Below are 17,371 nucleotides of genomic sequence, written 5' to 3' on the forward strand. Positions count from 1 at the left end.
GCTCACTACGCACTCATGTGTTTGGGGGTGTTGTGCAGACTCAACTTTAATTGAGTCATGTAATTGTTACACCCACAGCATCTCTTTGTTTACTATCAGGAGCACCTTTAAGCTACAGACTTTTCTAAACTGTTTCATTTAAAAAATAATATTAAGCTAGTCACACGGACCAGTGGATAGAGACGCCTTCCACCAAGCTTGACAACATGAGTTAATCTCCAGAACCCAGATAGTGAAGGAGGCAACTGAATCCGACAATTGCTTTCTGACCTCCATACGTGCACTGTGGCACGGGTGCGCACACACACACACACACACACACACACACACCACACAAATAAATAAAAATAAACGGAAAAACTTTAAATCCTCACTATTCCCGTAATGTTCACCTTTCAGTTTATCAAAAGCCAATCTTGTTGGGCCTCTTGGGCCCCTATTTCCCATATTCCCCTCCGTTTAGCCACATTCCCCCTACAGTCTGGATACCATCCCCAAAATGTTCCTGCCACTTGATCCTTTCTCATTTGACCTTTGAGGGGGATACTGTCTTTACCACACTTCTGAGGGCAGACCCTGGGGGCAGCTAGCCCTGCATCAGAAGCAGCTCATGTGATATAGGACCACAGGAGGAACAGAAAGGAGAGAGACAGGACTCTCGTCAGGTTGTGCCTAAGTCCCGAGACCCCCAAGAGGACCACCACGAAGCCACACTTCCAAATGCAAAAGCAAAGTTTTGTTTATTGAGTACAGGCTAGCACGGGTCCCCTGCCTCACAGTCTGACACAGCAGATGGAGGGAGAAGGACCCTGCCTACTATTGTAAGGGGTTTATAAAGACACAAACCACATAGCAGTCACACGATTACAGTCTCAAAATACAAAATTACTTATCCTATATTATAATTGGCTAAAGGTTAAGTAAAGCTTAGCTGTTATTCTCTGATAGATTGTCATTGCCTGCGGGAGGGGTTGTTCACCGGTAGCAACTGTCCCCTAATCACGTCCTTGGGACATCTGCTGACCATTTGCTAACTAACCACTGGGGCTGCTCGGAAACTTATCTGATTGGTCCCTTGTCACCCAGCTGATAGGGGAAGTTAGGTCTCAGCATCTTGTCAGCAGTTTTGTGTAGCTTGGGTTCTTCCATTAGCTAACACATCCCCTCAAAGGGGGCTAGAGACCCCCGGCTTTCCTTCTCGCTGGGAAAGGATGACTGTGGCCACCCACAGAATCACTTTGCTTCTTTCTGATGGCTTTCCATTGAAAACATGGTCTGGAGTGCACCCGGCACTCAGAACTTGCAGGATTTCTGCAGAGCACTTTCTTGGGGTCCACACCCATCCCACCTTTTCTCCACATTTTACCTGGCCCCTGTTTAATGTGGGACACAGGGCAAGAAGGACCCGGTGTCTTAGATTTCTTTCAAAGAGAAAAAGCCAGCCACATCCGTAATCCCAGGTGATAGATACTTGGATGGTAGAGGCAGGAGGGTCACAGGTTCAAGGACAGACTGCCTCAGAAAACTTGGGGCTGGGGAAAGTAGCTCAGGGCTACAGTAATTGCCTAGCATAGGCAAGGCTTCTGGCTCTCTCCTCAGTACCACAAGCAAAATGAAATAACAGCAACAAAAGGGAATAAGAAGAAAAGAAAAAAAAAAGAAACAGAGGAAAGTCTCTTTCACTTACAGTGTGTAGACTTTCACAATAAATCTGATAAAAACATCACCAAAAGGGAAAGGGAAATGCAAGCTGGCATGCATTTAGAATTCTATGGCATGTACCCACAAATTCAGGGAAAAGGGACAAACCGAAAAAATTTTTTTGTTATATAAAACAAAAAATTAACATTAAATTATTTATACAAATTCCTTCCCAAAAGATCCGCTGCATCCTATAGTCACAGAGACAGCATGTAGGTCTCTTCCTAACCCATCTCTAAGTCTCTGTCCCCTGAGACTTGACAGGAGAGGGTCTGTGGCTGAACCCAGGGACTCTTGCCAGCAGGCCACAGTCTCATGACCACCTCCTGGACCTCAGAGGCTGCCACAGCAGCTGGTGTCAGCAGCTGCCTCCAGGGTACCCTCTGAAGCCAAAGGCTTTGTGTCCTTCTCAGACAGGACCGATGGTGGCCCACAGAGTACTGCTTGGCAGAAACCTGGGGGCAGCCGGCATTACATCCAAGGCTGGTTCTCTTCTTCACTTTTGTGAGGCTTGGGTGAGACGCACACTGTGTGAGGAGACAGGGCAGTACAGAGGCTTGGTTGGACACACCGGTGGTAGGCTTGTCACTCTGACCCCAAATCAGGCCAGTCGTGTCTCCAAGGAATCCCGGGTCCTCTGCTGAGAAAAGAATTAGTAGGGACTATGATCTTTCCTGCTAAGAGCATCAACTGAGCCTATATCCCATCAAGGCCTTTTCTCAGTGTGGAAGGAGAGAGAGAGAGAGAGAGAGAGAGAGAGAGAGAGAGAGAGAGAGAGAGAGAGAGAGACTTTATGAGAAAATACATCAAACCTTAGTGTCAGCACCAGAGCAAACAGAAGACTACTGAATTTTAATTTATTTCATTCTGGGCTTGAGTCTCTATCTCATTTTTGTTTGTTTGTTTGCTTTTTAACATTATCATCTTTATACAGAAACACTTTGCCCCATTGTGTGTGTTTGCAGCCCTCACACATTTTGAGAATAACAGCACCAGCAGACACACAACACAGCAGCCTGACACGCAAAGACTCTGTAAAATGGCCTTATCGCTACTCATTAGTAAAGCTCGGAAGGGCTACACGGTATTCCAAAGATACCTAGCCTAAGCCACCACGAGACCAGCAGGAATCTTCCAGCTCCACTGGCACCCATAGACTCACAAGAGCTAGGGCAAGGCGAGCCTGCTGTGGTAGGTTATGGCTACAGTGTGGTGACAGTCTATCAGATGGCTCTTTGGGTTTGTGTTAGGATAAAAGAACACACAGTGGGGGCTGGAAGGATGGAGAAGCAGCAGTTGGGGTTTGCACTGCTGATTCAAAGAAGGGAGAATTGGGCTTGCTTCTCTCTAAGTCCAGTGGTCCATGGAGTGGGTGCTGTATCAGGAGTAGGGGCCAGCAGGCAGAGGTAGCAGCCTAGCAGGGCAGGTAGGAGGAGCAGGAGGATGGGAGGCAAAGGCTGACTGATGACCAAGGGTGGTTGGTACCACCTAATACCTCCCAGACAGTGGCTCTGGGTGTGAACACCATTCAGCCCCTATCACTTGGCACTGGGGGCATCACCACAACCTGAGGGTCCTATACTGCATCAACCTTGGACTCCAACCAGCCCGCAGCCTGACTGCCCATCACCTCCATCATTCCTGGGGGAACCACGTGGGTTTGATTGATCTGGCTTCTGGGCAGAAGAGCTGAGGGAATAGCTCAGCTGTGTCCCAGGCAGGTCCCACTCAGGTGTGGGGAAAGTTAGCCAATGTATCACGGCACGGAGAGGGGCAGGAGGCAGGGCAAGTCCTGCAGCACAAACTAAAGGCAGAGGCAGGGAGCTAACAGAGCTTTTTGTTAGTGTATTTTTCCATGTTTACAACAGAAGATTCTGAGCAAAAGCCCATGAACAGGGAATTCAGAGCAGGCAGCCTGGAAGCCTAGACCCCATCTTCCCCTCCTCTGAGCATCTCTGTGCACTAACTAGCTTTGGGTCACCCCAGGGAGTCAGCAGCCTGAATCTTTATGAGTATGTGTTGAACATCTACCTGGATCAGGGATGCCCCCGGTGAGAGTAACTCAAGGGAGCTGACCTGCAGGCAGGGAAGTTATCTATAGTCAAATCCTTACTCTGCCTGAGGTGATAGTTTTGCACTTTCCGTAATCAGCATCTCCAGTAAGATCAGGATGCTATACCCACGCCCAGCTTCCTAGGCCAATTCTTGGATGGGCAACTACACAGAAGAAAGTAGCCAAAGTACTGGGAGAAAGAATTGAGAGGGGAGAAAATGACTTTTAAATGCCAGAGGGGAAACCCTCTAATTGCATTAGAAGTATCAATTTGCAGTACTTTATAGTGGCTAAAACAGCTGGTGAGATTGTTGAGGAAATGCAGACTTGACTCTTTGGGAGCTGATTCAGGAATGCCTACCAGGATAAAGATGCTCGGAACTCGAAGCCAGGCATTTCCCCTCCCGCACATGCATCTGTGCACAAAGCCCGGGCTATGCACTGCAGCGCTTCCCTTTGTAAGCTACTGGAAACAGCTTCTAGGATCCTCGGTAGAGAATCAGCTAACATGCACAGTGGAAGGACAGCGGTGGGTAAAGAGTGAGCAAAGTCCATCAAAAACGACAGAGACGTAAACAGAAATGGAGAAAGCAGAGTGTGTGATGTGTATCATGCTTGCGTCTGCAAAACAAGCGAGCTTGGTGTGTGCTTATATGTGTATATGTATATACATAAAAGCACGTGTGAAGGTGTGCATATGTATGTGTGCAATGTGTGTATTTTCTCAAATATAAGTGCATATTTATGTAACGTGTAAATATGTTGTATGTGTGTGTGTATATGTACCTATCAGTATCGTTCATCTTAGTTAGGGTTCTATTGCTGTGATAAACGCCATGAGAGAAAACAACTTGGAGAGGTACGAAGAGGGGCAAGAGCCAGGGCGAGTCCTGCTGCGTAACTTACAGCTTACAGCACAACATCAGCCTACAGCTCTCAGGTTACACTCCATGGATGAGAGAAGTCAGGGCAGGAACTCAAGAACCTAGAGACAGGATCTGAAGCAGAAGCCATGGAGGAGTGATCCTTACCAGCTTACTCCTCCTGGATTGCTCAGCCTGATTTCTTATAGCACCCAGGACCACCATCCCAGGGGAGGGACCACCCACAGTGAGCTGGGCCCTCACACAGCAACCATTATTCAAGAAAATGCCCCCATAGATTGGTCCACAAGCCAGTCTGGTGGGGGCATTTTCTCAGCTGAGGTTCCCTCTTCCAAAATGAGCCTAGCTTGTGTCAAGTGGACTTAAAATTATCCAGGACATTGTCTATTCATTTCTGTATGTATTCACACAATCATCCATCCCTACCCATTTATTCATTCATTCATCCATCCATCTGTTCATCAATGAATGAATGGATTAATGAATTTACCTACTCATCTACCCATACTTGCATTCATCCATCAATCAATCCATCCATCCATCTATCCATTATATGGCTACCCACCCATCTATTCATCTACCCATCTAATCATCTACTCATTAGCCCTTGTATCCATCTATTTATAAATCAATCCATCCATCAGCCCACCCATCCAATTGCCCATCCATCCGTCCATCTACCATCCATCTATCTGCCCATCCATCCATGACCTCCTCCAATTTTTAGAACTGGAACAGTGGTGGGAGGGAAGAGAAGTTAGAGGAAATGGGAGACTGTGAAGAACAAACTCCACAGAGTTGTCCACTGACGTTCATGTGCCTGCCCCTATATACACATCACACACAAATAATAAATTATTTTTTGAAGCTGTGTGCCCTCCAGAGAGACCTTGTCAATTACTGAAAGATGGACAGATTCAAAGCGAGTTAGGAGAGATGGGCTGCTCACATTCTGACCACATTGCTACCTGCTAGTTCTAAAGGTGGATGAAGAGGAAAACCAGCCCACTGATGGAGTGGGTCCCACACAGGGCTTACCTGGAAGGCTAGTTCAGCTGAAGAAGCTTGACCGGAAGTAAAATGAGCTCCCAAGCGCTCCATACCCGGCAGACTCTTGCCTGGTAGACATCTACTCAGAGAGATAAGTGTGGGAGTCTGAATGTAATTGGCCCCCAGAAGCTCATAGAGAGTGGCACTATTAGAAGGTGTGGCCTTGTTGAAGTAGGTGTGGCCTTGTTGAAGGAAGTGTGCGCTTTACGGTCTCCTATGCTCAAGCTATGTCTAGCTCAGTTCACTTTCTGTTGCCTACAGATCAAGATGTAGGAGTCTCAGCTTCTTCTCCAGCACCATGTCTGCCTGCACACCACCGTGTCCCACCATGATGATAATGGACTAAACCTCTGAACTGTAAGCCACTCTGATTAAATGTTCTCCTTTATAATAATTGCTGTGTCTCTTCACAGCAATAGAAACCCTAACTAAGACGATGGGTCATGCTTGCTATGACAGGATTCAGCCTCTGGCCCTTCTCTCTCAATCCTCTGTCTCCTGGACTGATGGCTAGAAGCGGATGCCTGGAGTTCTGGGGTGAGGACTGAGCTGACTGGGACTGCAACCACAGTCGCAGGAGCAGAGGGGACAAGGGTGAGCAAACCTGGAATGCAGGAGGAAGTCAGCTAGACCTGGGGCATCATAGACACTTCAGAGAAAATGATTCTGCATTGATCCTGGCATCCTAAGTCCACACAGGGCTACTCGGGTGGCGCATATAGCAAACGGGCTCAGATGCAGCAGGAAAACACAGACACCTGCCGTATACCCACATTTGTAAGGGAGGATGCTTGCGAATGCGGCTGCCCACTCGCCAGCTTGAGCGCCAAGCTGCCTTTATTCTCTCCGCGTAACATACATCCTACATTCTCGCAGCACGACTCTCGCGGCAAGCTCCGAGAAATCAATGTCAACAGCAATTTGACTGAGTGTAGAATGTTTTCATTCCGCCCCCGCTCTTCACACTCCTAAATTTGCCTAGATGGATAATTAAAGGACTATTTCATCTGGTATTTGGAGAATCCAGGCTGCTGGGATGAAGGCTGGGGTGCTTAGGTTAAGGGAAGGGTATGAAATTACCGACCGTGAGTCTGCAAGTTCCCAGGGCATCCTGACTGGGTACAAGCCAGAGAAAAGGGAGTCTACTAAGGAATGCTACATCTTGCTGCAGGGAATTGGAGGGAGCTGCTGAAAACAGTGAGCTGATAATTGATCTCTTTAATCTCTCTCTCTCTCTCTCTCTCTCTCTCACACACACACACACACACACACACACACACACACACACACGACACAATGCAAACCAGCCACAGCCACTGCCCCCTGGGTAGGGACACCAATGACTTGGAAAACCTATTCCGTGGGTGCTCATCTGCAAACAAGTTTGGCCAGGACAGCGTGCAGGAGGGGGGGCAGCGTTAGCCATCTGCACCAGAGCCTGGTTCAGCTGGGGACTGGGCGGATTCCTGGAGTGGGTGCTATCGCCATTCACAGTCTCATTTCCAGGAATAAAATCAGTTCTACCAAAAACCTCATTCCCTCATCCTCCCCAGAAGCAGATGGGCGGGACAAAAGCAATCATAGGCACTTTGACTTGCTAACCCGATGCTGCCAACAGTCACCACCCACTCCTATTTCTGCAAAGATGAGAAATCTCTGTGAGGCCAGAAACCAAGAGCTCCTTAGGGTGCAGCAACTGTGAGGACCTTGGCCTAGACCCCCACGGCGCCACCCTACATCCAACAAGACTATTTTCAAGTCAAAGTTGAGAAGCTTCCATCCCTGAATGAGAGATGGTGCTTCTATCAGCCTGAGACAGGGAGTCAGCCTGACTACTGGACATGGGTCAACGAAGAGAGCCTTTGAGGAGAACTTAGGCATATGTCAGCATGATAGGCCAGGAAACGAACACAACCATCCCCCAACAGATGTCAACTAGGATGAGGGAGTGCCAGGTTAAAGGAGGGGCCGGAAGGACCAAGCAGACTTAGGTGATCCAGAAGACAGCAACTGTAACTCTTCTCAGTCTTGGCCTCAGGACTACACTGAATGACAAGGACAAAGGATGCCCAAGCCCCTGACCCTCAACAGCCACCACCTGCAGCTTGCAAGGAAGCCTGCTCATCATCGAGGCTCTTGTCTACTGATTCACATTTGTTCCCCAAGCAGCAGCTGGCACCTGTTCCAGATGTAGGAGGAGGCAAGCTGCTGGGCTCACACTGAGTCAGTCAGAAATGATACCCAGTGCAAGGCTGGCAGACGTCTTGACTTACTGGGAGCTCAGGAGAAGCCAGCTATGACTCCTTTCCACTCGTCCTGATCTGCACACACATCACAGCCAGAGAGAGCCATGCGGACGTCCTCAGCTAATATCCCATGGATGCTGGCTTCGCTTCTGCACGAATCCTTGCTCTGCATGCTTCATATTCTTACCTCAAGTTAAAGCCTGGGACAGGGATGCTTCAGGGCACGGCTCAGACAGTATCTACCACGCAAGCTGAAGGAACTGGGTCCAGTTCCCCAGTGCCCATGTGAAAAGTTGAGTGTGGTAAAATACACATCTATTGCAGAACCATGGTGAGGTGGGGATAGAGTTGGAGACAGGAAGATCCCCAGATTTCACTGTTTAGCTAATCTAGCTGAATCAGTGAGCTCCAGGTTCAGTGAGAGACCGTGTGTCAAAAAATAAGGTGGACAGCAATTGAGGAAGGCACCTAATATCAAACGCTGGCCTCTGTACACTGTGCATCCACACAATACACACTAGTACAGGAGCATGTACACACACATACACACAAATACAGGAGCATGTACACACACATACACACAAATACAGGAACATATACACACACATACACACAAATACGGGAGCATGTACACACACATACACACATACAGGCTATGTACAGACATGCACACAAATACAGGTGCATACAAACACACACATACAAGATGGACCTAGCTTCAGGACAGCTCTTCCTCCTACCCAACTAACCTCCCTTGGCCTGTCCCAGTAAGTCCCTGAGGCTTGCAGTCATCAGCCCAGGGGACCGGGCACTCAGGATACTGAGAAGAAAATACAGCACAATGAGCTATGCCACCTCAGTAAGAAAGTGGATCTCCAGGCAGGCGAGGAAAGTTTCCACCACGTTGGGATTTTCAAACCTCAGATTTCCACACACACATTTTGTCCTCCTTGGGTGTAACAGGTAAAGTCACCAGACCAAGTGAGCCAAAGCACTTTCCCGAGAACCACATGCCGCTGTCACTGTGTGCGTGTAAACTCTTATGATAGTGTCTACTATGAGCAAAACAATAGGAAGAGTAAACAGGACACGACTCAGCCTTGCAAATGGAGCAAGTGCTTGAGAATAATTCCTATTAACTGCTCTGAGCTCTGGAAGACTGGCAAGGAGGGAACTGAGTGTTTAGTTAACGTTAATCCACAACCACACAGCTGCTGCAACAGATGAGCTTCTCCAGTGTGGCTGCCCTGTGCACTCTTTCATTCACGCTGCCTCTGGAGGGACCTGTGTCTCCTCTCCTAGATCGTGGGCTGTCTCTGGCATCTCAGCCCACACAGTGCTGAGGAACAACGGGATGCAACTTCTAAGAGCAGATTATAAAAGGCCACATGTTCCCTTCTACCTTGTCATGGACAACCTCCCTCAGTGCCCAGCAGAGTGCGGGCAGCAGCCAAGCAATCAGCTGCACCAAGTACCACACACTCAGGCTGCATCCAGCGGCTCTGGCTGTGGCCCCTGTTAACAGAGACATCAGCAGCTGGGGATACAGGGACTGTGACCCCAGGTGAGGCCAGCACAGCTGTCTGGCTACCTCAGGTCAAACTATGAGAGGGAAAACACTATCTCCTCAGACCCCAGTCATCCCGGCAGACCTATGAGCAAGGTCAGCACTGACTGTAGTTTAAGTGTTGAGTTTAGGGTGACCTGTTCCCCACAATCAGTGCGTGGGAGAAATGGGGCCGCTGGAACAGGGAGTGCTGGAACTAAACCCTAAGGAATGTGCCATTGACTTTGATGGAAGGGCAGCAGAGGAAGCCGGAGAGAACCCTAGGGAAACTGGCCAAGAAGCAGAAGCCTGAAGGCAGTTCTGAACACCTGGAGGTGCCAGAAGTTGGTGGTGAGGGCAGGGATGGAGGAAAGAGATGGGGAGGTGGGGAAGGAGGGAGAAGAAAAGAAGATAAAAGGAACAGAGGAAGAGAAGGCAGGAGAGAAGGGAGCGAGGGACAGGGAGGAAGGAAAGGTTGAAAGAGGAGAGAAGAGAGGGATGGAAGAAGGGAGGGAAGGAAGGAGGAAGGGAGGGAGGGAGGGAGCGAAGAAAATACTAGCTAAGGCTTTGATGACAGAACCTTTGTCACATTGGTACCACTGTGACCTGCGGCTTTGTGACAACAAGAACCTACTTTCATGAACTTATAAACTATGTTTCAAACAGAATATTCAAAGTCACAATGCTGCTTCGGGAGCCACGATGAAATACTCGAAGAGAACGGTACATTAAAGGCTGACCTGTTAAACACGAAGGGCTGAGTCTCGCTGCCCCAGGAGATAAACCCACGCTGCTTGTGCTCCTGCGCATAAGACACAGCACAGGGAGCATGGGGATGATTTCCAGGGGTTCTCGCCTGGTCCTCTTCCCGTCCATGTAAATAACTCCCAACAAATCAGCATGACCACAGAAACCAATGCTGGTAGATGAATGAAAACCAGTGACCAGAAAGTTCTGGAGTGACACAAAGAGGCAGGCCCTGGAATGAAACCGGGGAGGCTGGCCTGTAGCCATGTTAAAGTCCATAGTCTGTTCTGCCACTGAGGGTCATGCCTAGGTCTGTGATCCTACTGCAGCCAGGGCTGTGTTGATGTCCATAGCCCATATTATGACCAAAAGCCATGTGAGTGGTTCGTGATCTATGCTGCCACCTGAAACCATGCTGATGTCTGAGGTCCGTGCTGCTGCAGGGGGCCACGTTGGGGCCCGTGGTCCTGCTGCAGCCGGGACTGTTGATGCTGGTGGCCTGTGTTTCTACCAAAGGCCAGGAGGATGTCTGTGCTCTGTGCTGCCACCGGAAGCGTATGAGAAAAGGGGATGAAGAAGGCTTCTGGGATAACCTCTACTCCCAGCCCAACCAACCCCTGAACATGTAGCAGACAGAAAGTCATCAAAGAGAACTCCTAAAACTGGTGATGAGAAGGCTGAAGCTAGCTCTCCACAGCTGATGGCTTCTGGAGTGGGTAGGAGTAAGGACTCAGCTTTCTTGAAGGGAATGGGAGTTAGGCCATGCTCCAATGAGCCTATGGGCAACACAAATTTGACTCTCCTTCTCCTTCCCCTTCTTTTTTCCCTTCTCCTCCTCCTACTTTCTCTTCTTCTTCTTGGGAGGGAAGTCACAAGGGTGGGGTTGCAGACCTGGGAGGACCAGGAAGTGAATGAGATTGGAATGTGTGCTGTGAAATTCCCAAAGAATCAATACAAATATGATGTTGGCGAGGATGGGGAGAAAATGGGGAGGTTGGGGATGTGTGGGGTTCAAATAGTGTCAAGTTCCTGTGGCTTGTTCAGAGAGCTGCATGACCACAGGCAGGGAGCCCTTGTGCCTCCATCTGGAGGGCACATGGGGACAAGCAGGTGAATGAGGGACCAGAGGGGAGAAAGCAGAGGAGGAGAACTGGCTAGCTTCCTGTTCAGAATCGCTGTCTGGATTTGGGTTGTACTGTGAAGTGTGAAGCAGGCAAAAAGAAAGTAGAGCAGTGATCCGAGCTCCCATTGTGATGGTCAGTTTGTGTCTCTTTGTGTGACACAGTTTGCTAGTTCCTTTGGTAACTAACACAGTGACTAAACTCTGGACCTATCTAAGAGGGAAGATACATTTTGGCTCAGTTTCTGAGGGGTCAGGCTGTCGTGGCAGAAAGGGATTGTGGGGGTGGCCAGACAGAGCAGGGCTCTTATGATGGCCAGGAAGCAGAGAAAGGAGATGCTACAACTGGCTGGCATCCTCTTTCCCACACTCTGGATGGGCTCTCCGTCTGTATCATGGCGTTACTGGCATTTAGAGGTCTTCTCCCCACGGTCGATTACCTGTAGAAAGACCCTCAGACACACCACTGGTGCGTCTCCACCTCCTAGATGATTTCAGGTCTCATGAAGGTGACAGTGAGGATGAACAGCCACAGTCTGACCCAGTGATGAGGTACCTTCACAGTCAGCTGACCGGTACGACTAAGTGCATCTCCGACGGTGTTTCCACTGTGGTTAATATTTGTGCTGATGAGCCCTCCCCAGTGCGGTGGAAAGACCAGCCTAGCAAGGGTCAGAAGGAACTGGAAGAGGAAGAAGTGACACCGACCCTCTCCTATTTGACTAGGGGTCATACCAGTGTTCCTCTGGCCTTTGGTCTTGAACCTATGTGGTTATGAAAACTGGTCCCCCCACCTTACTCTCCAACTTTTATCTAACCAAGTAAATGGCTATTAAGACAAAACAAAAAAATCAGGGAGGGGGGAGAGACAATATAACAGAATCCAAAGTCTCAGAACATAATGATAACAGTCTCTGGAATTATCTGACATTTAAAGCATCGAGTCCACGTGAGTCACTGTGAAGAAGAGCCGCTGAGATGAATCAGCCCCGAGATGAGCAAATGCTGGGATTACTAGACAAAAGCTGCTATTTTTAATGGTGATGTGTGCAGAAAAGGAAAATGTTCTCATATTGGATGGAAAGAGAAAAAACACTGCAAAGGGAAATTTTTTAAATCATTACATTTATTTATGTAGAGTGCATGTGTGTATCTCGCAAGTACAGAGGTCAGAGGACAACCTCCGGGGTCAGTTATCTCTAGCTACCCTGTGGGTCCCGAGGACCAAACACAGGCTGTCAGGCTCATCCGCAAGCACCCTTACTTGCTGAGCCAGTTTGCCAGTCCAAAGGGGGGGAAATTGAACTCGAAAAAAAAAAAAGAAAAGAAGAAAAAAATGAAGCAGTCACCTGGTGGAGGAAAGAATGAGCGTTTTATAGTTAGAAACACCAGACCCACCCAGTGCACAGGAAAGAGGAAATGCAGAGTACCTCAGGAACCCAGGGAGGATTAAAAAAAAATCATAGATGTAAGGAGAAACAGTGGGTCCAGGAGGAGATAAAACAAATGTCGTCAATGTCATCAAATTTCATGAAAGGCGATGCTCAGAGACCCACGAATTAGACCCATCCACAGGAAACCACATCTAGACATATCAGAGTCAAAGAGCTAAAGCACAAGTTAAAAAGTTAGCATTAACCAGTGCCGCATTTGTGTGTGTGTGTGTGTGTGTGTGTGTGTGTGAGAGAGAGAGAGAGAGAGAGAGAGAGAGAGAGAGAGAGAGAGAGAGAGAGAGAGAGAATATTCTCTACTTGGCTAAATGGTGAGACTAAAGCGACTTGCAACCCCAGAACTAAGCATCTTTCCCTCCATCCTTGCCTTCCCTGCTCTGTAAAGGTTGGCCCCTGAAGATGTTTCTCCATCGCCTGCCATTCTCTGCCTCATTCTCCTTGGCTACCCTAGCAACGGTCAGATCTGGACTGAAAATGCTTTAATCTTCCCAGGACCCTGAGGGAAGAACCCCTGTGGGTGCCCCAGCATCCAAGCAGACGATGGCTCTAATTGTCGCACCAGGGAATCCCCTATTTCAACTTTTCCTCCCAAATTAAAAAAGCCTATACTAGGGGCTGGAGAGATGGCTCAGCAGCTAAAAGCACTGGCCACTCTTCCAGAGGACCCCAGGTTCAATTCCCAGAATCCATATGTCAGCTTACAACTCTCTGAAAGTCCAGTTCCATGGAATCTAATATGCCCACAACAGGCATATATACAGGCAAAACATCAATGCACATGAATTAAAAATAAATATATTTTTATAAAACGTCTATACTGCAATGGAATTGTTCATATCCTTGTCTGCCTTTCCCTTCATTGGTATGGTAGAGGAAAAAGACAGAAGAACCCCAGTGTCTTAGTCAGGGCTTCTCTTACTGTGAAGAGACACCATGACCACGGCACCTCTTATAAAGGAAAACGTTTAATTGGAATGGCTTTTAGTTTCAGAGATTTAGTCCATTATCATCATGGCAGGATATGGTGGCATGCAAGCAAACATAGTGCTGAGAGTTCTACATCTTGATCCTCAGGCAGCAGAAAGAAACTATGAACCATATGGGGGTAGCTTGAACCTATGAGACCTCAAAGCCCATTTCCACAGTGGCACACTTCCTCCAACAAGGCCACACATATGCTAACAAAGTCACTCCTAATAGTGCCACTCCCTATGGGCCAAGTATTGACATCCATGGGTCTATGGGGGGCATTCCTATTCGAACCCCCCCCCCCAGTGTACATGATCTCAAAGCTCCAATCAGAAATAAAGACAGGTCCAGCATGATGGGACGCATAAGATCCTAGTGCTGGAGAGACTGAGACAGGAGGATGACAAGTTCAAATCCAGTCTGGGTACATATAAGATCTTGTCAAAGAAAAGGAAGGAGGAAGAGGAAAACAGAGCACAAGGTGGAAGAGTGAATCTGTACTCAAATATCAGCTGAGTACAGACTCTGGTGAGAAGTAAGAGTTCATCAGAATGGACTTTTGAAAAACAGGCCATGCCTGTGTACTGTCTAGTAGAGATACATTATTTAAAAAAATATTTATTTCAATTATTTATATTCATGTATGTCTGTGGGTGGGTATATAGATCTAAGTGCAGTGCCCTTAAAATCCAGAAGAGGCATCAGATCCTCCAGAACTGAGTTACAGGGGACAGTGAGCTGCCTGCTGTGAGGGCTGGGAAACAGCTCAGGTCCAGCAAGTGCAGCAAGTTCTGGGCTGGAGAGGTGGCTTGGCAGTCAGGCGGTCAGACTGCTCTTGTGTCCACAAGCTCACACCCATCTGTAACTCCAGTCCTAGTTCTGAAACCTGCAGCCCAGAGGTCTACCCCGAGAACACAAAGAGGCAAACTCGACCCAGAAGAAGAAAATGAAAGAGAGGAATCAAACGGGAAACCAACAGTAAGAGGAGAGACAGACACTAGGAGAGAGGATGAAGCCAAGTTTGAAAAGATGGAGCAACTGAAAACAGGTGAACCAAAAGAACAAAACAGCACAAACCAAAAACACTGTTTCTCTTCTTACATGCATCCAGAGGGCAACAAGAACGGGAGTGAAGAGCTGCCAAGCCTTAAAAAGATAATGTGACAAACGGTTTTATGCCATTCAGATTGACAGTTATGGGAAGAGGAGAAATTCCTTTAAATAAAATACAGCTTGCCAAAAAGTGAGCTATCAGAAGACAAAAACTCTCTCCTTTAAAATTACCGTGTGTGTGTGTGTGTGTGTGTGTGTCCGTGTGTGTGTGTGTGTGTGTCCGTGTGTGTCCGTGTGTGGGAGTGTTCATGCACATGGTTGTGTGCCTATTCCATGTTCACACAGTGCCCTCTGAGGCAGGCGGTAGATCCTCTGGATCTGGAGTTACAGGTAGGTGTGAGCCGCCTGATTTGAGTGTCAGGAACCGAACCTGGGTCCTCTACAAGCCAAGAAGGGTTCAACGGCTGAGCCATCTCCCCAGCCCTTGAATAGTTACTTTTTAAAACAACTTTTCCATTAAAAACAAATAAATTGGGTGCTCAGCCTTCAACTCGGTCCTGCCTCAATTTGATGTGCCAAGCTATGTTCAAGCCCAAGGGATACCTGCCCCTTTCTGAGTAGAACCAGAGGAGAAGTGGGTGGGAGGGAGTATATGGGAGTGGGGGTGCAGGAGGAGAGGAGGGAGGGGAAACTGAAGTCGGCATGTAAAATAAATGAAAAAAGTTAAAAAAAAAAAAAAGCGTCTCCAACAAGAAAAATCTCAGACCCAGTTGGTTTCACTGGTGAAGTCATGCGTCCCAAGAAAATTAACACAAATCTACACCAGCTCTTTCAGAAAACAGAGGGGGAAGGAAACCTCACTACTCATTTGTGAGCCTGGCAGAACCTCTATGCCAGATGGAAAAATTCATTAGAAAACCTTCGAAACCTCCCTGAGTGTTCTCTGTCATGAACACACTGAAAAACGCCCTCGACAAAACGTCCGTGACTCATGAGATCGAGCAACATATAAAAAAAAATAATGCACTTTGGCTAGGTGGGGTTTATACCAGAATGCAGGTGGTTCTGACATTTGAAAATTGACCAGTTAATTCACCGTATTCACTGCAGAAATCACTTCAACAGGTACAAAGTGGCATTTGGCATGATTAAATCGAGTAGAAAAAGCCCAATACAACACTCGCAGACTGAGGCTCGTGCATATTCCATGTTCTTCTCGTGAGATCAAGGGCTCCTGCTCTCACCGCTTTCCCTTGGTGTTTATTGGATGATTTAGAGATTGCAAAAGGACACCAAGAAAAAAATCAGCACAGAACGGCAAAGATATCAGCCCGCCTTTATTAATAAAGAACTGCTTGTGTAGAAACTGCTGAGAAGCCCCTGCCAGAACCTAGTGAAGCCAACAAAGACGCATGCTACAAGCCCCAGCTGCACCTATTAGCCAACAATTAGGAAAGGAGGTTTTAAAGCCTCCTGTGAGAATACCACCCAAGAGCACAGAAGGATAAATTTAACAAAGCAGGTGATTCGTGCTCCAGACAGTCACGGGCATTGCCCAGAGAAGATGACGGTACCTCCAGAAAGCAGAACTAAGATCCCATCTGTGTCCTGAGACTCCAGAGCCCTGGGCAAGCTGATTCTCCATAGGGGAGAAGTCAGTGTGAGTCGGTGAAACCCCAGCAACCCTTCTAGAGGAACTGACAGGCAGGGGGGGGGGGAATTCAAATGGAAACGACTTCTAGCCAAAACCATGTTTTCCCAAACAAAATTGAAGTACGTAAACCACTGGGCATCAAGACTCACCATGAGCGTATAGTAATAAAGGCAGAGTCGGGTGTGGTAGTACAGGTAAGAACATAATGTCAGAATCCAGCTGCTGGGGCAACAACGCCAGCAGCAGCCATTCTCCTCTCGCAAGCGCCCCGCAGGCACCCCGAGAAAGCCTCTGTGAGTCCCCAGCTCACAGACTCCCTGGTGCCAGGGTCTCTCAGCTGGTAAGTGAGTTTACACCAAAGAGGTTATTAGTGGCTACATATCCCACTCCTCACCTGCCTCCTGCCTCCTGCCTCCTGCCTCCTGCCTCCCGCCTCCCGCCTCCCGCCTCCCGCCTCCTGCCTCCTGCCTGGGAATCAGAGAGCCTGGCTATAGGCAGGGAACCTTCCCATCCTCAGAGAAGTGGAAGAAGAGACTACTCTGCCCTGTGGGCTCTGATTCCTCTCCTCAGAGCCCCCACCATTGTGTCTGTCTCCAGTGCTGAGGCCTGAGTCGCCTTGGAGTCCCCATCATGCTGTTGCCCCGTGCCTGTCTGTCCGTGATAGTGAGAAGGCCTCTAATAAGTTCTTTTCTCCCAGTGATCTGTGTCTTGGAACCTCCGCATCCCAAACCTTTCAGCATACACCCAAAATCCCAGCAGTAGGGAGGCTGGGGCAGAGGATTTCAAGGATAGCCCATACTACTTAGAAAGTTCCAGGCTGCCTAGGGTTATGTAGTGATAATCTGTCTCAATAATAACAACAATAGTAAAGAGGCTGGGGGTTGACTTAGTGAATAA

General features: G+C 48.2%; 1 protein-coding gene and 1 long non-coding RNA gene across 3 annotated transcripts in view; one reads left to right on the plus strand and one right to left on the minus strand.

The window, feature by feature from the left end:
* Positions 1-17,371, plus strand: part of Olfm1 (olfactomedin 1) — an 81,567-nt gene that overhangs the window by 14,597 nt on the left and 49,599 nt on the right. For both annotated transcript variants that reach the window (XM_050155223.1, XM_050155222.1), the window contains one exon: positions 5,950-6,045. The gene's annotated coding sequence lies outside the window, so the exon portion shown is untranslated. The remainder of the gene's footprint in view (positions 1-5,949; positions 6,046-17,371) is intronic.
* On the minus strand, positions 715-10,455 carry LOC126509368 (uncharacterized). The gene is made up of 3 exons (XR_007594138.1): positions 10,221-10,455; positions 5,677-5,767; positions 715-2,341 (listed from the first exon to the last, which is right to left on the minus strand). It is a non-coding gene; the product is annotated as an uncharacterized lncRNA (long non-coding RNA).

Source organism: Alexandromys fortis, unplaced genomic scaffold, assembly GCF_014885135.2.
Source record: "Alexandromys fortis isolate MF-2015 unplaced genomic scaffold, M_Fortis_MF-2015_v1.1 scaffold_72, whole genome shotgun sequence".
Taxonomy (NCBI): Eukaryota; Metazoa; Chordata; class Mammalia; order Rodentia; family Cricetidae; genus Alexandromys; species Alexandromys fortis.